General features: G+C 44.2%; 1 pseudogene; it reads right to left on the bottom strand.

Annotated features, from left to right (window-relative positions):
• Positions 1–24,963, bottom strand: part of LOC135554580 (neuronal-specific septin-3-like) — a 148,594-nt pseudogene that overhangs the window by 57,069 nt on the left and 66,562 nt on the right.

The following is a 24,963-nucleotide window of genomic DNA, read 5'->3' as shown; positions in this document are numbered from 1 at the left end:
GATGAAGTATGTACCGTATGTACACAGATGAAGTATGTACCGTATGTACACAGATGAAGTATGTACCGTATGTGCACAGATGAAGTATGTACCGTATGTGCACAGATGAAGTATGTACCGTATGTACACAGATGAAGTATGTACTGTATGTACACAGATGAAGTATGTACCGTATGTACACAGATGAAGTATGTACACAGATGAAGTATGTACGGTATGTACATAGATGAAGTATGTACTGTATGTACATAGATGAAGTATGTACTGTATGTACATAGATGAAGTATGTACTGTATGTACATAGATGAAGTATGTACTGTATGTACATAGATGAAGTATGTACTGTATGTACATAGATGAAGTATGTACTGTATGTACATAGATGAAGTATGTACTGTATGTACATAGATGAAGTATGTACTGTATGTACATAGATGAAGTATGTACACAGATGAAGTATGTACTGTATGTACACAGATGAAGTATGTACTGTATGTACACAGATGAAGTATGTACTGTATGTACACAGATGAAGTATGAACTGTATGTACACAGATGAAGTATGTACTGTATGTACACAGATGAAGTATGTACTGTATGTACACAGATGAAGTATGTACTGTATGTACACAGATGAAGTATGTACTGTATGTACACAGATGAAGTATGTACTGTATGTACATAGATGAAGTATGTACTGTATGCACATAGATGAAGTATGTACATGCAGATGAAGATGAAGTATGAACTGTATGTACATAGATGAAGTATGAACTGTATGTACATAGATGAAGTATGTACTCTATGTACACAGATGAAGTATGTACTGTATGTACACAGATGAAGTATGTACACAGATGAAGTATGTACTGTATGTACACAGATGAAGTATGTACTGTATGTACACAGATGAAGTATGTACACAGATGAAGTATGTACTGTATGTACACAGATGAAGTATGTACTGTATGTACACAGATGAAGTATGTACTGTATGTACACAGATGAAGTATGTACTGTATGTACACAGATGAAGTATGTACTGTATGTACACAGATGAAGTATGTACTGTATGTACACAGATGAAGTATGTACTGTATGTACATAGATGAAGTATGTACTGTATGCACATAGATGAAGTATGTACTGTATGCACATAGATGAAGTATGAACTGTATGTACATAGATGAAGTAAGTATGTACACAGATGTATGTACTGTATGTACACAGATGAAGTATGTACTGTATGTACACAGATGAAGTATGTAGTATGTACACAGATGAAGTATGTACACAGATGAAGTATGTACTGTATGTACACAGATGAAGTATGTACTGTATGTACACAGATGAAGTATGTACTGTATGTACATAGATGAAGTATGTATTACTGACCAGTATGCACATAGATGAAGTATGAACTGTATGTACATAGATGAAGTATGAACTGTATGTACATAGATGAAGTATGAACTGTATGTACATAGATGAAGTATGAACTGGATGTGCAAGTATAGATGTACATAGCCAGTATGTACTGTATGTACATAGATGAAGACATGAAGTATGACACAGATGTATGTACATAGATGAAGTACATAGATGAAACTGTATGTACATAGATGAAGTATGTACTGTATGTACATAGATGAAGTATGTACTGTATGTACATAGATGAAGTATAACTGTATGTACATAGATGAAGTATGAACTGTATGTACATAGATGAACTGTATGTAACTGAAGTATGAACTGTACCTGTGGAGACATAGCCAGCACAGTCTAATAAAAAGAATGAGCTGGCACACACCCATAGAAAATTATTTAGTGTAGAGGTGCTGACTAACTGAGAAGAAACTGGAAGCTATAAAAACAAAGAGAGTCACACTCCATATCTATTACTTACCAGTCATTTATTCGGTAAAAAGAGGCCAGCACAGTGGTATAACTGATCCACAATCTGATCACATGTTCACTGACAAAGCAGATGGAGTGGACAGGGGATGTCCTACACTGAGATATCTATACAGTGGGATGGCAATATTGTGAGCCATCTTGTTTCTATGACAACATCAAGACAACAGGGCTACGCTGCGATACGATCAGGACGTCCCTAGTGACACAAAGCTGTTGACATTAATCTAACAGGACAGGACATATACGCCTTTGTCAAGTCATGTATAAGAAGTGTAATGTAATCTCTTACAGACAGTGGGGAATACCTGCCTAGTTACCAGATAACCACCTGTGTGGAATACCTGCCTAGTTACCTGAGTGTGGGAGAGATAACCACCTGTTTGGAAACCTGACCCCTAGTTACCTGAGTGTGGAATACCAGGCTGACTACCTAGTTACCTGAGTCTGGAAAAGATAACCACCTGTGTGGAATACCTACCTAGTTACCTGAGTCTGGAAAAGATAATCAGACATCTATAGTTACCTGAGTCTGGTTCATCAAAGCCACCTGTCTGTCTGGGTAGAGAACATCAACAGCATCTCCTACTGGTTGTTGTTAGAGCTGCACCAATGGGATGCTGTTTCGTTGAGGTGTTAATGTCACTGGAGAAACCAACAGGTACTGTATGTGGGGTTTGTATCAACAGTCTAAAGTGTTATTTTCTTCTCTACCAGTTGTCTTTGTCTGTGGCAATGCTATCTGTAGAAGTGTCTATTCTTTTTCTGGGAGTGTTTTAGGTTTGATTTATTTGCACCAAAGAAAACAAGTGAAATACATAAACCGTACTACTGGTAAAAACATTGTGCAGGTAAGGTTGGAAGCCCAAAAGGGCTTATATGAAAACCAGCACCAAAACATGTTTTTTATTAATTAGTATACTTTGTTTATGTGTGTGTACATACATGTGTGAGTTAGGCTACATGGAGGGGATTACTGGGCTGTTTGCTTCATCAGGCTGACCCCTAGTCTACTACTGGGTAGTTTGGTTCATCAGGCTGACCCCTAGTCTACTACTGGGTAGTTTGGTTCATCAGGCTGACCCCTAGTCTACTACTGGGTAGTTTGGTTCATCAGGCTGACCCCTAGTCTACTACTGGGTAGTTTGGTTCATCAGGCTGACCCCTAGTCTACTACTGGGCTGTTTGGTTCATCAGGCTGACCCCTAGTCTACTACTGGGTAGTTTGGTTCATCAGGCTGACCCCTAGTCTACTACTGGGCTGTTTGGTTCATCAGGCTGACCCTTAGTCTACTACTGGGTAGTTTGGTTCATCAGGCTGACCCCTAGTCTACTACTGGGTAGTTTGGTTCATCAGGCTGACCCCTAGTCTACTACTGGGTAGTTTGGTTCATCAGGCTGACCCCTAGTCTACTACTGGGTAGTTTGGTTCATCAGGCTGACCCCTAGTCTACTACTGGGCTGTTTGGTTCATCAGGCTGACCCCTAGTCTACTACTGGGTAGTTTGGTTCATCAGGCTGACCCCTAGTCTACTACTGGGTAGTTTGGTTCATCAGGCTGACCCCTAGTCTACTACTGGGTAGTTTGGTTCATCAGGCTGACCCCTAGTCTACTACTGGGTAGTTTGGTTCATCAGGCTGACCCCTAGTCTACTACTGGGTAGTTTGGTTCATCAGGCTGACCCCTAGTCTACTACTGGGCTGTTTGGTTCATCAGGCTGACCCCTAGTCTACTACTGGGTAGTTTGGTTCATCAGGCTGACCCCTAGTCTACTACTGGGTAGTTTGGTTCATCAGGCTGACCCCTAGTCTACTACTGGGTAGTTTGGTTCATCAGGCTGACCCCTAGTCTACTACTGGGTAGTTTGGTTCATCAGGCTGACCCTTAGTCTACTACTGGGTAGTTTGGTTCATCAGGCTGACCCCTAGTCTACTACTGGGTAGTTTGGTTCATCAGGCTGACCCCTAGTCTACTACTGGGCTGTTTGGTTCATCAGGCTGACCCCTAGTCTACTACTGGGCTAGTTTGGTTCATCAGGCTGACCCTTAGTCTACTACTGGGTAGTTTGGTTCATCAGGCTGACCCCTAGTCTACTACTGGGCTGTTTGGTTCATCAGGCTGACCCTTAGTCTACTACTGGGTAGTTTGGTTCATCAGGCTGACCCCTAGTCTACTACTGGGTAGTTTGGTTCATCAGGCTGACCCCTAGTCTACTACTGGGTAGTTTGGTTCATCAGGCTGACCCCTAGTCTACTACTGGGTAGTTTGGTTCATCAGGCTGACCCCTAGTCTACACTTGATGTTATTGAGGGATAATAAATTGTCAATGTGAAGATTGGAAATCCAGAGTATGGTACCTCTGTATCTGATAGTATACTGACATGTGAGGTGAGGCAGTGAGGAGGGTAAAAGGTTATGGCAGCATCTTGTGTTGTATGCATGGATTTAGTATCAACCAGAGTCTCTATTCAGTCCCTTTTATCACGATTACTCTTCTGAGGAACACAAAGCCAAAAAAAATGGAAAAATATTTTGTGTGGCCAGAGGAATAAAAGACAGCTTTTCATTCCTGTCTTCTCTCTCAAGCCGGAACGGAACGGCACACACACACACACACGTCATAAACAACACACACACTTCCCATCTGTAAATTATTCATCACTGAAGACATTTCCGTGCCTTGTGACATGCACAAGTCCAGCTCCTCAGCCATCCCTTCTCCTTGCCATCAATAGCTCTTTATGTGGGAAAGAGGGAAATAAACACCATTTTAGGAGGTTGTGACTGCAGCCTGAGAGAACGCTCCCCCAGTCAGCACATGACCCTACTGCTCCCCCCGGGGAGATACTGAGTCACCCAGAACTATCGCTAATTCTGAACAGAAGTCACCCCATTAGCCTCAAGCTTATTGTCATCAAAATGACTTCACGGTGTTAGCATAGCCTGAAGCTAATTCCCATGATAAGCAACAATTGTACAATTCTGTACTACTCACATTAGCCTGGAGGCTAACTTTGATCTGCAGCTAAAGCTCTCCTAGCTAAAAGGGTCAATCTGCAGTTGCTACATATATTTCTTGACTTTATGATATGCACCCATTTACTCTTGAACAGTCGTACCCTATCAGAACCCAAAATGTAAGCTTGTGCTAGTCCACTGTATAGCCTCAAAACTTGGTTCAAACGTTGATATCATGAAGGTCAGTCCCTGCATCCGTAGCTCTTCTGATGAATTTCAGAGTGTTTATATTTCTCCAGCCACATCCCTCAGCTTTTTACTGAAACATAGGCAGGGCGATCGCTTTGTTATTGTTTCAACTACCCCTTTAAGGTTCATTTTGAACATACAGGCTAGCTAACTAAAATTGTTTCTCCACAGCAGCATAAAAGGGAGTCTGATCAATGTGTCATTAGAACTCACAAGGCTCCTGAGGGCTTTTTGCCCCGATGGCTTGACCTTTGCCCTTACAGGATGTCCATCATGTGACCAGAGAGGAATGTGAGTGGACCAAATAAATGAAAAGGACAGAAGTACTGCCTGGTCTTATTCCTCTCTCCTCTCCACAGGAATGTCCTCCTACTCAGCTGACACACAGGACACATACAGTATGTGGTGTGCGCGTCCACACAGACACACATTACCCTAGCAGACCTCTGACAATGAAAAGGCCTCACAACACAACAAGAGACTATAAGCTTGTGGTCAGACTAATGATTTCTCTTTCTTTTTCTAAATGTCTATTTGGTGTGTCACCCTGCATGACCACATCTCACAGTGGAGGGCTATCCTTCCAACCAAGATCCTCACCAGTCCAGGGCTAACTAGGTACAGTCATCCACAGTGGAGGGCTATCCTTCCAACCAAGATCCTCACGAGTCCAGTCCAGGGCTAACTAGCTACAGTCATCCACAGTGGAGGGCTATCCTTCCAACCAAGATCCTCACCAGTCCAGTCCAGGGCTAACTAGCTACAGTCATCCACAGTGGAGGGCTATCCTTCCAACCAAGATCCTCACCAGTCCAGTCCAGGGCTAACTAGCTACAGTCATCCACAGCCCATGGAGGGTATCCTTCCTACTTACAGTAAGGTACTCCTTGACTGGCTATTTTGTCTCAAAAAGACAGTATTCAGCCATGTATACAGTCCAGGGCTAATATTTATCTGTTCTATAGCAGTCTGTCCATGTAGAAATACAGTGGATCGGTTCTAGGCTATATTCCTACCAAGATTCTCACCAGTCCAGTCCACACAACTCAGAGAACAGTCATCCACAGTGGAGGACTCCCATCTTCCTAACAAGATCACTCAAAGACTTCCTGTCCAGGGCTAAGGTCTAGCTACAGTCATCCACAGTGGAGGGCTCATCCTTCCACCAAGATCCTCACCAGTCCAGTCCAGGGCTAACTGCTACAGTCATCCACAGTTGGGCTATCCTTCCTACCAAGATCCTCCCTCAGTCCAGTCAAACAGAGCATTAACTAGCTACAGTCATCCACAATATGGTGCAGCGTCCTGTCTTTGGTGTTAAGTCACCTTCTAATTGTCCCCTCGTTCCTTCACATTACTGTTTCCCTCCCTCATCTCCAACAAACACCCGAAATATGGTGCCAATAGTTGGTCTAACAGTTGACATTCCAAGATCCTCACCAGTCCAGTATAAACCAGGGCTATACATTAGAGCACAGTCAGGTTTTACAATGGAGCGTTTCTTATTGGTTCATCCTTCCGTTTGGTGCCTAAAGATCCTCACCAGTCCAGTCCAGGATTAACTACTACAGTCACTCCATGTGTGTGGGCTAAATCCTTCCTTACCAAGATCTGTCCAGGGAGGGCTGTCAGCACTGGCTACAGTCACCCCACCAGAGCCCATCAGCATGTAATCTTGGTTCTGCTCAGTCCTTCACTGACAGACAAGAGAAACTTGAACAAAGGTATACAGTCTGGAAACCAGAAGGATTGAGAGAGAAAGACAGTATACAGATAGATACAAACAGGGAGGGATGGAGAGGGAGTGTGGGGAGGGATCAAAAGAGGGAGGGATGGAGTTCTATAGCAGATCTGAGGACATGTAGAAGGGATACAGTCTAGGGATGTGGAGAGAGGGAGGGATCAAAGAGGGAGGGATGGAGGGAGGGATCAAAAGGGAGGGATTTGGGGATTGGAGAGAGGGAGGGATGGAGCTTCCATCACATGGAGAACCTCAGAGAAGGGAGGGAAGCAAGAGGGAGGGCTAGAGAGGGAGGGATGGAGAGATCTTCAACCAACAAAACACTTAAATGACTTCCAGTGAGTCAGGGACAGGCTCACTGCGTAGTCCGTAACCAGATCAGTGACATCAGTCAGCTGTGTGTGTGTGCATGAGTCATTTCCTGTTAAGCACCACCTACAGAAATGTCCCAACATTTTACAGCAACACATTTCCAAGGCTTTGCCTCCCAATTGAAAATGTTCAATCAATACTAAGATGTAATGTTTCACAGTCCATGCAACACACTGACATGAAACATCTCACTATGGACCTTTAAAGTTGGTGACACAGTTGACATTCACAGATAACACAGCAGACGGACATTTGACAAATTTTAAACTTGCTGTTGCTAATTAAATTAAAATTGGCCATTGCAAAAGTTAACTTCAATGGAATTGCAAAAACAAAGCCCTCTCTACTATGTTAAAGGGTTTCTTCCTTTGTGCCTAAATTAAACAGCCACCTTAATGATTAGTAACTACTGTACATACATTTGACTAGTGGTTTTTAACACCACCCCCATAAAAGTACCTTACACTTTGTAACAGTAGTCCAGTCTCTATCACCTGGGCCAGACTAATACAGTCACTGGCTGCTTTACCCACCTGAAGATCCGACAGACAGTGGCCTGAGGCACCCAGTGCAGGTTTACTCAGTGGGGAGAAGGGACATGATGGAACCCAGTCCAGGCCTCACACACACACACAAACACACACTTGAACACAGTGGAGGTCATCACACTGGACTGCCCTCAGACAGTGCTGTACACTGGGGGTCCAGAGGAGGATGTGGATGGGGACTTCCCAAACATTACCTCAGTGGCAAACACACTCCTCCTATAGTGGAGGGCTTAAAGGGAGTGGACACAGGGATCCCAACAAGTGGAGGGAATTAGCGATGCATAGCTGTGTTGAAAATAGAGCAAAGTTGTCATCAGACCATAGAGATAATTTATCAGATAAATCAAAGGAAATGTCTAATGGTTTAAGGTATGTTTCTCATACTAACTATCTGACAGAGGGGGTAGTCACGTCAGAGGAATGCCATCCATAGTCACAATGTGGTGTGTCATCATTAGATTCATTTCTGAATATGTTTAAACCACCAGTCTATACAGAAAGTCTTCCCAAACACAATTTCAAGGCTTTGAAATCAGATTAAAACATGTAGTCAACCACAGCAGCAAGCCCCTTCAGCACGTAGTCAACCAAATGCAAGTTTCACATGTCCATGCCACAGCACAAGACATTGAAGCATTTCACTGTGGACCTTTCAAACGTAGTATGACACCAAGACCCCTTCAAAGTTCACTGTAACATGGATCAACACAGACATTTGACACATTTTGTACTTGCTGTTGAGCAGTTCAACCACAGCAGAATAGCCCCTTCAGCATTTTCAACCACAGCAAATAGTTAGTCTATCAGTAGAAGCCCCTTCACCATTTAGTCAAAAACAAATCCCTTCAACATGTTCAACCACAGCAGCAACCTTCAGCATGTAGTCAATTAAGCAACACTGCACATCAGCATTTAGTCAACCACAGCAGCAACCCTTCAGCTGTCAATCACAGCAGCAAGCCCCGTGTTTAACACCACCCCCATTGTCTACCCTTGTAACAGTAGTCCATCACTTCACCTGTCCCACAGGCAAGACACCCTTAATACATGTCACAGCAGCAAGCCACTTAGCGTAGTCGCCACACACACACCTGAATTACTATCAACGACAGCACAAGGGTGGCCTGAGATCAACCCAGGCAAGGTTGGTAGGGAGGGATCAAAAGAGGGAGAAGGGACACAGAGGAACCTTCACTGTCCCAGCAGGCCTCACAGTCACACAGCACAAGCCCCAGCAATTAGTCAACACAGGGGGAAAGGAGAGACAGGCAAGCCCCTTCAGCACCTAGTTAACCACAGCAGCAAGACCCCTTCAGCACGTGTCAACCACAGCAGGAAGCCCCTTCCCATTTAGTCAACACACAGCAGCAAGCCCCTTCAGGCCACTTTAGTCAACCAAGCCAGCAAGATGTCAACATGTAGTCAACTCACACAGCATAGCCCTTCCATGTAGTCAACACAACAGCAACCTCTTCAGCATTTGTCTGCAAATGCCCCTTCAGCATTTAGTCAACCACAGCAGCAACCCCTTCACAGGGCTTAAACTTCTGAGTGGAACCACACAGCAATCCCAACATTGTCAACGGTTGAGCAAGCCCCTTCATACTGTGTTAAAAAGCAAGAATAAAAGCCCCTTCACTCAGACCATCAAGATACAGCAAGCAAATCCCTTCTAAATGTATAACAGGTTTAATCACTCTGTTTAACCACAGCCCAAGCCCCTTAACATCTAGTCAACCACAGAGCAAGCCCCTTCAACACCAGTCAACCACAGCAGCAAGCCCCTTCAGCACAGTAGTCAACCACTCTAGCAGCAAGCCCCTTCAGCAGTAGTTAACCACAGCACAAGCCCCTTCAGCACGTAGTAACCACAGCAGCAAGCCCCTTGAGAGTCAACCCCAGACCTTCAGCAAGGTCAACCACAAAAGCCCCTGGGCATGTTAACCCACAAGCCCCTTCATTGAACCAAGCAGCAATTTGTTCAACCACACTGACTTGCACTAGTTACCAAGCAAAGGCACAAAACCACAGCAGGGGCACTTCAACAGTAGCTCAACCACCAGCAAGCCCCTTCAGCAGGAATGTTAACCACAGCAGCAAGCCCCTTAGTTCAACAATGATGCAAGTCCTCTCAGCATTGTGATTCATTTCTGGAACTCCCCTATGGGTTTAAACCACAGCAAGTCCCTTCACCATTTAGTCAACCAAAGCAAGCTGTTACAAAATCTGCAAGCCCCAGAGAAGTAAAACATGTAGTCAATCACAGCAGGAAGCCCCTTCAACATGTAGTCAACCACAGTAAAAGCCCCTTCAGCATTTAGTCAACCACAGCAGCAAGCCCCTTCAGCATGTAGTCAACCACAGCAGCAAGCCCCTTCAGCACGTAGTCAACCACAGAAGCAAGCCCCTTCAGCACGTAGTCAACCACAGCAGCAAGCCCCTTCAGCATTTAGTCAACCACAGCAGCAAGCCCCTTCAGCACGTAGTCAACCACAGCAGCAAGCCCCTTCAGCACGTAGTCAACCACAGCAGCAAGCCCCTTCTAGCACTAAGTTAACCACAGCAGCAAGCCCCTTCATCACGTAGTCAACCACAGCAGCAAGCCCCTTCAGCACGTAGTCAACCACAGCAGCAAGCCCCTTCAGCATGTAGTCAACCACAGCAGCAAGCCCCTTCAACATGTAGTCAACCACAGCAGCAAGCCCCTTCAGCATGTAGTCAACCACAGCAGCAAGCCCCTTCAGCACGTAGTCAACCACAGCAGCAAGCCCCTTCAGCACGTAGTCAACCACAGCAGCAAGCCCCTTCAGCATGTAGTCAACCACAGCAGCAAGCCCCTTCAGCATGTAGTCAACCACAGCAGCAAGCCCCTTCAGCACGTAGTCAACCACAGCAGCAAGCCCCTTCAGCACGTAGTCAACCACAGCAGCAAGCCCCTTCAGCACGTAGTCAACCACAGCAGCAAGCCCCTTCAGCACGTAGTCAACCACAGCAGCAAGCCCCTTCAGCATGTAGTCAACCACAGCAGCAAGCCCCTTCAGCATTTAGTCAACCACAGCAGCAAGCCCCTTCAGCATTTAGTCAACCACAGCAGCAAGCCCCTTCAACATGTAGTCAACCACAGCGACCCCCTTTAATAGTACAGTCGTGGCCAAAAGTTGCAAATGACACAAATATACATTTCCACAAAGCCTGCTGCCTATTTTTGTCAGATGTTACTATGGAATACTGAAGTATAATTACAAGCATTTCATAAGTGTCAAAGGCTTTTATTGATAATTACATGAAGTTGATGCAAAGAGTCAACATTTGCAGTGTTGACCCTTCTTTTTCAAGACCTATGCAATCTGCCCTGGCATGCTGTCAATTAACTTCTGGGCCACATCCTGACTGATGGCAGCCCATTCTTGCATAATCAATGCTTGGAGTTTGTCAGAATTTGTGGGGTTTTGTTTGTCCACCCGCCTCTTGAGGATTGACCAGGATTTCTCAATGAGATTCAGGTCTGGGGAGTTTCCTGGCCTTGGACCCAACATATCCATGTTTTGTTCCCCGAGCCACTTGGTTATCACTTTTTCCTTATGGCAAGGTGCTCCGTCATGCTGGAAAAGGCATTGTTCATCACCAAACTGTTCCTGGATGGTAGGGAGAAGTTGTACCATTCTTTATTCATGGCTGTGTTCTGAGGTAAAATTGTGAGTGAGCCCACTCCCTTGGCTGAGAAGCAACCCCACACATGAATGGTCTCAGGATGCTTTACTGTTGGCATGACACAGGACTGATGGTAGCGTTCACCTTGTCTTCTCCGGACAAGCTTTTTTCCGGATGCCCCAAACAATCGGAAAGGGGGATTTATCAGAGAAAATGGCTTTACCCCAGTCCTCAGCAGTCCAATCCCTGTACCTTTTGTAGAATATCAGTCTGACCCTGATGTTTTTCCTGGAGAGAAGTGGCTTCTTTGCTGCCCTTCTTGACATCAGGCCATCCTCCAAAAGTATTCGCCTCACTGTGCATGCCGATGCACTCACACCTGCCTGCTGCCATTCCTGAGCAAGCTCTGTACTGGTGGTGGCCCAATCCCGCAGCTGAATCTACTTTAGGAGACGGTCCTGGCGCTTGCTGGACTTTCTTGGGCGCCCTGAAGCCTTCATCACAACAATTGAACCACTCTCCTTGAAGTTCTTTATGATCCGATAAATGGTTGATTTAGATGCAATCTTACTGGCAGCAATTTCCTTGTCTGTTAAAGCCTTTTTAATATTAGTGTAATTCTCAAAACTTTTGGCCACGAATGTATGTGTTTACTCTAAGCTGACTATAGGGGTCAAAGGTGAGTTTCCAGTTTATTCCCTCTCCCTAATAACATTTACAGGAAACCAGGGATCCATTTCGCCCACATCTGCACACTTCTCCCTTGGCTCAACGCCCCCTCTCACTCTAAAGGGGTTTTCTCTCACGCGCTCACTACAGGAGGAACTTAACCCTTTTCCTATCAAAACAATCTTTGGGATTCTCTCTCTCAGTTCATGGGGCTTTATTGGCATGGGAAACGCGTTAACATTGCCAAAGCAAGTGAAATAGATAATAAACTAAATCTCTCTTTCTTTCATGACCAGTCATGTCTGTGTTCTCTCCTCTCCTCATAATACCCCCAAGAGGAAAACATGAGACAGGTCAAAGGGTGCTTCCTGGACTGGTTCCATCTTACTTCACCACCCACACACCACTAGTCCTCAGACCACCTTCCTCAGGATGTTCTTCCCTTCTTGTGATTAGAGGAAAAACATCTGATACGGATCTAAACTCAAGCAAAGACTTTTGGTGCTGTGATATTCAGTACAATAACCATGATGAATACTCAAACAGAACCAACACAAAATGCAGGACTTCCCCTGTTTGGAGCCATTCATTGGTCCCTAGGTGCAAACCCTGCCTACCTGGCGAGCTAAATCAAGTGTACCTATATATTACAGCCCTTGGAGGCCATGGTAAATTGGCAGAGTTATTTCAGCCATCGGAGAGGCTGTTCGTAACAGTGATGAAACACCCAATAAGGAGCAGTCAACAAAGAAGCAACAGCAGCGCAGCGGAAAAAGCTGGAAATTGAAGGGTTTCTATTTTTATGCTGCACGTTTATGGACTCCAGATTTGGAATGTCACACCTACCAGTTGCCTGTGTCTCCCTCGGACCAGACTACACAGACAGCATGAACACAACCACCTTATAGGAGCTCCACTCACAATAACACCACCATACTGCCTCATAGGGGGCCTCCTCACAATACACCACCACCATACTGCCTCATAGGGGCCTCACAATAACACCACCATACTGCCTCATAGGGGCTTCACAATAACACCACCAATACAATAACACCACCACCATACTGCCTCATAGGGGCTTCACAATAACACCACCACACTTCCTCACAATAACAATAACACCACCATACTGCCTCATATACTGGGGCCTCACAATAACACCACCATACTGCCTCATAGGGGCTGCCTCTCACAATAACACCCCCATACTGCCTCATAGGGGCCTCACAATAACACCACCATACTGCCTCACAGGGGCTTCACAATAACACCACCATACTGCCTCATAGGGGCTTCACAATAACACCACCATACTGCCTCATAGGGGCTCACAATAACACCACCACTGCCTCAATAATAACACCACCATACTGCCTAACAATAACACCACCATACTGCCTCATAGGGGCCTCACAATAACACCACCATACTGCCTCATAGGGGCTTCACAATAACACCACCATACTGCCTCATACTGCCTCATAGGGGCTTCACAATAACACCACCATACTGCCTCATAGGGGGCTCACAATAACACCACCATACTGCCTCACAGGGGGCTCACAATAACACCACCATACTGCCTCACAATAACACCACCATACTGCCTCATAGGGGCTTCACAATAACACCACCACTGCCTCATAGGGGCTCACAATAACACCACCATACTGCCTCATAGGGGCCTCACAATAACACCACCATACTGCCTCACAGGGGCCTCAGGGGCCTCACAATAACACCACCATACTGCCTCATAGGGGCCTCACAATAACACCACCATACTGCCTGCCTCATACTGCCTCATAGGGGCCTCACAATAACACCACCATACTGCCTCATAGGGGCTTCACAATAACACCACCACACTGCCTCATACACAATAACACCACCACACTGCCTCACAGGGGCTAACACCACCATACTGCCTCACACTCACAACTGCCTAACACAATAACACCACCATACTGCCTCATAGGGGCCTCACAATAACACCACCACACTGCCTCATAGGGGCCTCACAATCACAATAACACCACACATACCACTCACTGCCTAGGGGCCTCACACACTGCCTCATAGGGGCCTCACAATAACACCACCACACTGCCTCATAGGGGGCCACTGCCTCATAGGGGCCTCACAATAACACCACCATACTGCCTCATAGGGGCCTCACAATAACACCACCACACTGCCTCATAGGGGCTTCACAATAACACCACCAAATGTATCTAATATTCTGAATCCTGTTTTTATAACTTTATTTTCATCATCAGTACAGTAAGGGTTCATAGTGGATGGAGTTACTATGGCATCACCCGGGTCTGTTCATTATAACAAATTATACTTCAGAACGAGGTCATCAGGTCAACGACAAGTCTGACATCACACTTAAAGGGGCACTTCAACACTTTTGAACCTCATATTCATTACCACAACACACCGGTACAGTATGTGCTGGAGATAACGAATGAGATTTAAAAAGTTGTGAAGTGGCCCTTTAAACTTCCCCCACAATAAACTAAGACCTCTCTAAGACCTCTCCTACGAGGAGACAGGAATAAGTCAAGGCTACTTAGACCTTTAATGAGAGAGGTAGGCCCACGTATAGGAAGCCTTCAAGCCCCCACAATGTCAACATTGCATCATCTGTATTCATACACTCATGACCTCACTCATACCTCCCTGACCCTTCAAGTTGAAACGGTCCCATCCTTTGAGGCTTTTCTGGTGGTTTTCTGGTGGTTTGAGAAAAGGCACATCGGAAGCCGAAATAACATTCACTTCATTGCCCTTTTCATCTTTAAAACAGATGGGCTGAAGGTTTGACATGCCTGAATCATGAGTCATAGTTCCTACTGACAGCTCCTAGCCACCGTAGGATGACAGGTACTTTTCCAGAAAATATACAATTATGACACATGACTTAGGAAAAAGCACCACAGAATGATCTTCTTTTATCTCAAGGCTTTGCTAACCATGACTGTGTCACAAGAGACACCCTACTATGTTCATTTGTGCACTACTTTTGAGCTGGGCCCAGAGGGCTCGTCAAAACTAGTGCACTTCATAGGGAATTAGGGTGCCATTTGGGACGCACACCAACCCTTCACACCACAGCATAGTTCCACCATTAGTCACTGTGCTTCAAAGTTCAAACTAGAGCTGGGACGATAAACCAACAATGATTAACACCAACCACTTCTCGTTGGCATTTCACTAATATCGTTCATTACGATAAATAACCTACAACGTAGGGCCTTGCTAGAGAAATGTGAAGTTTGAAATAAAATCAGTTGGCTAATATGGGTGATTGTTAATGGGACAATTGATGGCTACAACCATCAAACTAGTAGTAGTAGTTTAAAGGGATACTTTGGGGTTGTATCTAGTATATTGTATCTAGTTCTCCAGAGTCAGATGAATTTGTGGATACCATTTTTATGCCTCTGTGTCCAATATAAAATAAGTTAGAGGTAGGTTTGCAAGAAAATGCAGATACCCATAGACTTCCAGTCATTGCGCCAACACTAGTTAGCAATTGTGCTAGTGCCAGTTAGCAACTTCCATCAACCTACACGCAGAGATATAAAAATGGTATCCAGCATTCACCTGACTCTGGGGAAGTAGGTTAAGGATCTCATTGCCAAAATCTCAAAGTCTACCTTGAAAGAGTCATTTAAAAAAGCAGTGGTTCACATTCATGTTATAAATGTATCTTTCAATGTAGCATTATCCTATTCATTCAGTCAATTTAGGGCTGGGTGGTAGGGAAATTATAGCAAAAAGTGCAGAAATTGATGAAAATGCTAAAAAAGTATTTTTGTTTGGAGTATAAATGGAGAAAGCCATTTAAATCACGTATAATGTATGTGTTGTCACCCTAGTGTCATGAATTACTCATGAAGCATATTCAGAACTTGTATTATTCAAAAACCTAAAATAGCCTCAAATACTGTCAAAAATCATGTGATGTGATATTTTGGCCATATCGCCCAGTCAATTTAAAGTCAATTTAAAGCGATATAAATGTGTCCATATCACTCATCTCTAGTTCAAACCCCAAAAAGCTCAAGGCTAGGTCAGGTTAGACAGAGGAAAGGAAGGCTATCTATCACTCTGGTTTTGAATGATCCATCTTTACGGAAGAACTTTACTGTATGTCTACACAGGACACAGCTGAAGGATGGACCAGCAACTATGAAATACAACCACTACTATACTGTATGTTTACACAGGACACAGCTGAAGGATGGACCAGCAACTATGAAACACAACCACTACTTTACTGTATGTCTACACAGGACACAGCTGAAGGATGGACCAGCAACTATGAAACACAACCACTACTATACTGTATGTCTACACAGGACACAGCTGAAGGATGGACCAGCAACTATGAAACACAACCACTACTATACTGTATGTCTACACAGGACACAGCTGAAGGATGGACCAGCAACTATGAAACACAACCACTACTATACTGTATGTTTACACAGGACACAGCTGAAGGATGGACCAGCAACTATGAAACACAACCACTACTTTACTGTATGTTTACACAGGACACAGCTGAAGAATGGACCAGCAACTATGAAACACAACCACTACTTTACTGTATGTTTACACAGGACACAGCTGAAGGATGGACCAGCAACTATGAAACACAACCACTACTATACTGTATGTTTACACAGGACACAGCTGAAGAATGGACCAGCAACTATGAAACACAACCACTACTTTACTGCAATCTTAACAACAGAGTCGACCCTGTAAAAACATCACTTCCAGGAATATCTGAAATGAAAACCAAGGGAGTACCACATCATACATAGTTCAGTTTCACAATTCACTGCTATGTCAACCTCTGTCTGCTTCCATTAAGTCCTTCATAAGATCCTGACGTAATGGTTAGAGTACACTCAACTTGGCTGGCTGGCTGGCTGGCTGGCTGGCTGGCTGGCTGACTGACTGACTGGCTGGCTGACCGGCTGGGTGAGCCCATTCTTACTGCTGGGCCTCAGCTGGGATCCTCATCATTACTCTGACCTATATTCCCAGTCAGACATCCAGACAACACAGCAGCAAGAGCTCATGAGAAACCATCTGTACTGGTACTGTCACCTTGCAGAGTTAGGCTGCACTTTGTCTGAGTAAAAGGTGACTATTCACATGTCAAATAAGACAGCTTGTGTATCTAAACTGTCTTGAAATTGTGCGAACACTGAAAACAAATGCAACTGACATTCTACAACACAAATGATTCTGATCAAAGCAAAGGATCAACCCCTGAACTTTAAAAAACAACTTTCTCTACATTCTCTCTCAGCAGAGAGCGCACAGAGGTGAAATGAACAAGCATTAGAGACTAATGCATATGTCAGACATAGAATTAGATTGACTTACTCTCTATAGGTCTGACGACGGGAGTCTCGCTGACCGGAGGCTGTGTCCTCTCGCTCCTGGGCTCCGCCAGGCTGGGCAGGGGGCCACTGGGCACTGGGGGGTGGCTGTTGTTCTCCACCACCCTGACCGGAGGTGGTGCTGCCATTTCTGGCTGTCGGAAGACAGGCATCTCGGGTCTCCTGGAAGTAAGGCCCTCCACAGGGCTGACCATGGTGGGGTCGGTCCTCCTCTGAGGGGGGTCTGGGATCCGGGTGGCTAAGGGAGGCTGGGAGTCCCCCCTCCTGGGTGCCCCGGGGGGCTCGTGGGGCCGAGAGAGGGAGATCTCTGCACGTCTGTGTGCCGAGCTGGAGCTGGTGGAGCTCTCTGGGACGGCTCCGGCTCGAGAACCAAGGCTCTGGGCCTCAGGCCTCTTCAGGCCGAAGCGGGCGATACCCGGGCTGGGTGAGCTGTCAATCTGCTTGGATGACACCTCAATAGAGATCTCGGTCCGGCGGGTGGAGGCTGTATCCAGGGCACGGCCTCCTACCACTCCCCCGGACAGCTCCATGCGTCTCAGGCTGGTTTTGGGGGAGCAAGGGTTGGAGTCAGAAGGCGAGGTTCTGGAGGGGTTGTCAGAGTTGCGGGCTTCGTGGAAGCTTCGCTGGCTGGAGGTGGAGGAGCGGAGGTTGGTCCTACGGGACAGAGGGGAGGGGTTGATGGAGATGTCAGACTCCTCCACCTCAAACGACCTCTTTAGTGCTGGAAAAGAGAAGACATGTTGTGGTCAGTCAACAGATCTACACAGACAAATTGTGTTGCCTTGTACATTAATTATGTAATATAATGAATGGATTAATAAACGTCAATATATGCATTGGTATATATCACAATTTCATAATTTAGTTGAGTAGCCTACTGCTATAGACTAACTAGGCTACCAAAATACAAGAGGGGAAAGCGTTTCAGATTTTGAATAATCTCTTGGAGAAGATTGTAGGCCAACAATTTGATTTCTAAAGTGTTTGGGGAACACCATTCAAAAATCAAGTTGAAAACTATGTCACAAAAAACAAAAACCCTACGGAATCCCGAAGAAACTAAAATATTAACAGGGAAAGTCCGTTCATTACCTGATTTAATACGCTTCACATATTTTTTCATCATTGCGATGTAGTTATTTCGCATTCCCTCAATGAAACCGTGAATGACTCACAACAAACCGATGCGCACAAACTGATCAAACACAACCAGAGCGCGCGCTACTGTGGTGTATTCATTACCTCTTACGACGGAAACCGTTTACAAGTTAAGAACCAAATGGAAGCAAACGGAACGAAACATGACGGGACCTACCTGAATTTGTCCAATAGAAACTCTAGTTTTCGTTGCAAAACTTTGTGTAAACGGTTTCTGTTGTTAAATATTACAAAACATTTTACAACATAATCTGAATAATGAATACACCCCTGCGCTCGCCCTGCCCATAAATTGTGATGAATTAGCGTGCATTCTATAAAAAAATTACTCAAATTCTGTTCAATTCTGTCCATTGAATAAAAACGCGGTTCTATCAACGATTTATATATACCACCTATGGGTGTTACCTTTATATATACCATCTATGGGTGTTACCTTTATATATACCATCTATGGGTGTTACCTTTATATATACCTCTATGGGTGTTACCTTTATATATACCATCAATGGGTGTTACCTTTATATATACCATCTATGGGTGTTACCTTTATATATTACATCTATGGGTGTGACCTTTATATATAGCATCTATGGGTGTTACCTTTATATATACCATCTATGGGTGTTACCTTTATATATACCATCTATGGGTGTTACCTTTATATATACCATCTATGGGTGTTACCTTTATATATACCATCAATGGGTGTTACCTTTATATATACCTCTATGGGTGTTACCTTTATATATACCATCAATGGGTGTTACCTTTATATATACCTCTATTTCTGTGACATGCGTCATTTGTTGATCACGTGACCCACTTACATTTAAAGTAAAACCCAAGCTGATTATAATATATCTTTAGTAATCTCTTTAGTAATGACGTTTCTACAACAGAAGGACCAATATTAGTCTAGCCCAGCTCACTAGAAATAGCATTCTACACACTCTTCAGCATTTTTCTTTTCTAGTGAAATATCTTCACACACACACACACACACACACACACACACACACACACACACACACACACACACACACACACACACACACACACACACACACACACATACATACGCACACACCCAGAAGCACACAGACACACACACACACACAGGGCTTTTGCCCAGACAGTTTTATGCTATAATCTTCATAAAGTTATCCTTGAAAGTTAGCTATAGTTACAGCATTCTTATGCTATTTAAGTGTCAGCCATGTCAAATTCAATGTATTATTCCATTAGCAAACATTGAGTTCTGCATATCACCAGGATGCCTTAACTAACCAAGGTAGACAGGGGAGTTGACAGAGGACTGGCAGATCTGGAACCAGGCTAGTAGTGCAATGAGTCCCAGGTAAAAAGATTTGGGACCTGGGGCTTATTGTTTCCAGTTGTTGTTGTTGTTATGTTTCCGTTGAGTTTCTAAATTGGCCTTACAGCCTTACAGTCAGGGTTAGGTAGGTTACTTTCTAAATGTAATCCGTTACAGTTACTAGTTACCTGTCCAAAAGTGGAATCAGTAACGTAACTTTTGGATTACCCAAAATCAGTAATGTAATCTGATTACATTGCGTTTAGATTACTTTCAGATTACTTTCGCCTTGAAATGCATTAGAAGAAGACAAACATGTACGTTACCAATTGAACGACATCTATTTCAGGATAAATCAATGTTAAAGTTTACATAGCTGGCCATATATGGTTGTAAAGTGTTACTTTATGGGTTGGTTATGTAGGCTTCTTCTAACCCATCGCTTTCTACTACATATAATAATACGATTAAATGATATCCTTACATTAAAAACCAAAGTCTATCAGTTTAGATTAGCCACATTGTTTTACCTGAGCATAACCCCAACACTAAGGACATATTAGCCAGCTCTACTCTGTTGTTTATGATTTTGTTGTAATGAAGGACTGATTGTGCTCATTGATTCGAGTTGAATAATAAATGCTGCGCTTGTGGAATGGCATGCATTGATCAATAATAATAAGTGATACCCGTATCACTGTTGACTAAACCGCTGCTGTCATCCTTACCTCCAAGCGTTTATTCAAGTTGGATCATCTTTGGATGCCGACAGCACTCGCACCATTGGAAGAGATATCTTGAACTGTAGCCTACAAAAGCCTATTTCTGCTCTTTTCCCGCGATGCATCAAACACATTTGGTGTGTCATCATAGTTGTCTCTGACTTGTGGTCAGACTCACTCAGGTGGAACAAACTTAAATTTGCGCCTTTTTTCAATGCTGATTTGAATATCATTGTGAAAACAGAGAAGTGTCAAAGATTTTCTTTCTGAATTTAAAAGTAATCCTCAAAGTAATCATCTAGTTTTTCAAAAGTATCTGTAATCTGATTACAATATTTTTTTCTGGTAACGTAATGGGTTACAGTTACCGTTTTTGTAACGGATTACATGTAATGACTTACTCCCCAACCCTGCGTAACGTATGGGGTTCCATTGGTTCCGTGTCAGTTTGGAGGTTGCGACACCTAGCTAACCTCTGGTCTTCCAGACTAGGGCCCTGGAGCTCCCAAATAAACAACCCAGCCAGCGCCAGCATCTTCCCCACTCAGAAGGGCCCGAGCCAGGGAGCAGCATGGGGGTAATAGACCCCCTTATGGAGCACACTATTTTCACACACTTGGTTCTTTTCATCAGGTTTTTGTGTCGTATTACTGAATAAAAGCCATGCTGGCTGCAGTTTAGGCAGGGCTACCTCAAGATTTAAAGATGTGTGAGTAGATACATGACAAATGCGGTGCTACTGATGGTGTTTGACACAGAACTCTGGGTGTAATAGCTGATCTTGGCAACAGTTCAGAAATACTTTTAAAAATGAGGAGTAATGTTTTTCAGGATGCATTATGGATATTTCTGTGATATAAAAATGGTGTGTCTGCTTAAACAAGGCTGAGTCTCACTGGCCTAATGCTCCTCTGAACTCCCTCGAACCTGCTGTACAGATACAGGAAATCTCAGCTGGTTGACGGTTATTGACAGATTGGCATTCCAGGTCTGGCAGCACTCCGGGCCCTCTAGGTACTTTGGAACCATGGTCCCGGACAATGGCTGGCTTTATCCCAGTGCTCCCTGGCTAATAGTGGTCCGCCCTGGGCATGCCAGCGAGGTGAGGCCAGGTGACTGATGTCCAACTGTTACAAACAGGGATTAGGTTTCCTCCCTGAGACAAGAAGAGGGATCTGGCCCACTGTCAGCAGAACCGTGTTTACATTTACATTTGACATTTTGGTCATTCAGCAGACGCTCTTATCCAGTGCATTAATTCAACCAAGGCAACCACATCACAATCACAGTAAGTAAAACTCTCCTCAAGCTATCGGCAAAATCAATGCTAGTTAGTATTTGTTCATTGGGGCACAGCATTAGAATATTTTTTGCCATGGGTAACAAATATGAGCGCTTCATATTGGACAAGTCTAGGTAGTCCCTCAATGTTTCAATAGGTTTTCTACCGTTTGGTGATGAATGAACTCAACCCAAGATAGTGGCCTGATGATGAGTGTGATAGAGAGTGCTGTGTCGTTAAGGCTGTATCTCAATACTATAAAATGGCCTCAGTCTCTCCATCTGTTTTCCGCCATCTGCACTAACATTAAAGAACTGGTCTTTTGAAAGTGACTTCCTGGAAAGAATCCCCCATACCAGTTTGGGAAGCCAATAAGATGTTCAATCACATCGTAGTACACCTGGAATCCGGAGGAGTGGGGATAACTAACCCAGTGCACCACATGAATAACAGCTTCCAGCCTATATTCAGAAAGTGTCTTAGAGTAGAAATGCTGATCTAGAATAAGTTTAGCCTTTTACATTACAATTAATGTATGGGGGGTAACTGATCCTAGACCAGCACTCCTATTCTGAGACACTTCATGAATACAAACCCAATGGTCTCAGCTGATCCATACAATTCTGACCAGCTTTGAGGAGAGACAGAGGCTGCCCTGATGTGCCTACAGTGTATCACAGTTCAATGACAGCCATGCTAGTGGAAAAGGGACACCTAGTCAGTTGCACAACTGAACGCATTCAACTGAAATGTGTCTTCTGCATTTAATCCATCAGAGTGGTGCAGGGGGCTGCCTTAATCTACAGCCACGTCATCGGCGCAGTTGTTGGGGGTTAACTGCCTCGCACAAGGGTAGAACAGCAGATTTCTCCACCTTGCTGGCTCGGGGATTCAAACCAGTGAACTTTCGGTTACTTACCCACCACTCCTAACCCGCTAGGCTACCTGCCGCCCCGTGATAAGGAGAGTCATGCATCTGGATAGAGATAAGGACTAAGCCATGTGGCCCATGCTACAAACAGACATATACCAGATCTGCTACCAGAGCTGACTAACCACCTGATGCTACGGCTGATCCTGCATAACAGATCTAGACAAACACAGATCTACACCAGTGATGTCACAAAGAACACTTTTGAGACAAAATGGCATGAACAAAATGGGCCATGAAATTCACTACCTGTAGATATGGCTGATATAATGCCTATAATGCCGAGACATATAAAGGCGTTTAGATACAGTGATTCAACAGGAAATAAGGAAGAGCCTAAAACAACATCCCTGATGAAGTCATTCTCACACAGCAGAAATAACAGGAATTACTTGAAGCAAGGATGAATAGTTACAGTAGTTAGTCCCATAGAAATCCTATTCAATTATTACCATTCTAATTCCTAATTCTATGGTTAGTCTTGTGTAGCATCTTTCAGTCCACTTAACGGCAAAAAGAGGAATCATCTCAGCTCAAAGAATATAGTAGGTTCCACAACACAAAAGTGCCATTTAAAGGGACACTTAACCACTTTTTAACCTCATATTCATTATCTCCAGCACCATACCTGTGACTACATTTGTTGCGACAGTCTTCACAGTGTTGAGGAACCAACCAACAGATATTGTGATTGATGTAATGACCAGTCTGGGTGTAGTGATTTTAGGGGAGGACAAAAGAGAAGGGAGCTGTGAGTGTGTGTCGGATCTGTGGTAAGAGAGGCACCAGCTGTCTGGAGGAGACAGACAGGAGACACAGGCACACTCAGCTCTGTGTGTGTGTGTGTGTGTGTGTGTGTGTGTGTGTGTGTGTGTGTGTGTGTGTGTGTGTGTGTGTGTGTGTGTGTGTGTGTGTGTGTGTGTGTGTGTGTGTGTGTGTGTGTGTGTGTGTGTGTGTGTGTGTGTGTGTGGCCCCTTCCCCCTGTGTAGTAAGGTAAACACTGAGGGGTTGGAGTCTGGCTCACTGAGGCTCTGACGCACATCTCAGACACTGGCCCCTAAATCACTAATGTGTTATACTCACACAATACTGTAGGAGGTGAACTGTGTGTGTGTGTGAGAGAGAGAGAGGGGGGGGGGGGCTGTGTATAGTATGTGTTTATGTGTTTGCATGCCAGTGTGTGTGTGAGAGACAGAGAGAGAGAGAGAGAGAGAGGGGGGGGCTGTGTATAGTATGTGTTTATGTGTTTGCATGCCAGTGTGTGTGTGTGAGAGAGAGAGAGAGAGAGAGAGAGAGGGGGGGCTGTGTATAGTATGTGTTTATGTGTTTGCATGCCAGTGTGTGTATGGTGCCTCCATGTCAGCTTGTCTGTATGTTTCCCAGCACAAGGACAAAGGCATGTGAAGCCTCAAAGAGTCTTTATCAGGAGCTGTACAGTATCAATGAGATAACAGTGATCACAAGCCTCCTAGCAACAGCTAGATAATTATAATGAGGACCAAATGTCAACTCTGTCCTTTATTTTATTCACCTCCTTATCTTCCTCTCTCTACCTCTACCTCCACCTCTCTCTCTCTCTCCCACCTCCCCATTTCAACCTCTCTCAATTCAATTTCAATTTTATTTAAGGTGGCATTGGCATTGGAAACATATGTTAACATTGCCAAAGAAAGTGAAGTAGATAATAAACAAAAGTTAAATAAAAAATACAAATGAACAGTACACATTACACTCACAGAAGTTCCAAAATAATATTATGTGCAAATAGTTAAAGTACAAAAGGGAAGATAAATAAACATAAATATGGGTTGTATTTACAATGGTGTTTGTTCTTCACTGGTTGCCCTTTTCTTGCGGCAACAGATCACAAATCTTGCTGCTCTGATGGCACACTGTGGTATTTCACCCAGTAGATATGGGAGTTGATCAAAATTAGATTGGTTTTCGAATTCTTGGTGGGTCTGTGTAATCTGAGGGAAATATGTGTCTCTAATATGGTCATACATTTGGCAGG

Source organism: Oncorhynchus masou, chromosome 14 (assembly GCF_036934945.1).
Source record: "Oncorhynchus masou masou isolate Uvic2021 chromosome 14, UVic_Omas_1.1, whole genome shotgun sequence".
NCBI classification, from domain to species: domain Eukaryota; kingdom Metazoa; phylum Chordata; class Actinopteri; order Salmoniformes; family Salmonidae; genus Oncorhynchus; species Oncorhynchus masou.
The sequence above is the reverse complement of the archived record's forward strand: the minus strand, read 5'-3'. Positions and strand labels throughout refer to the sequence as shown.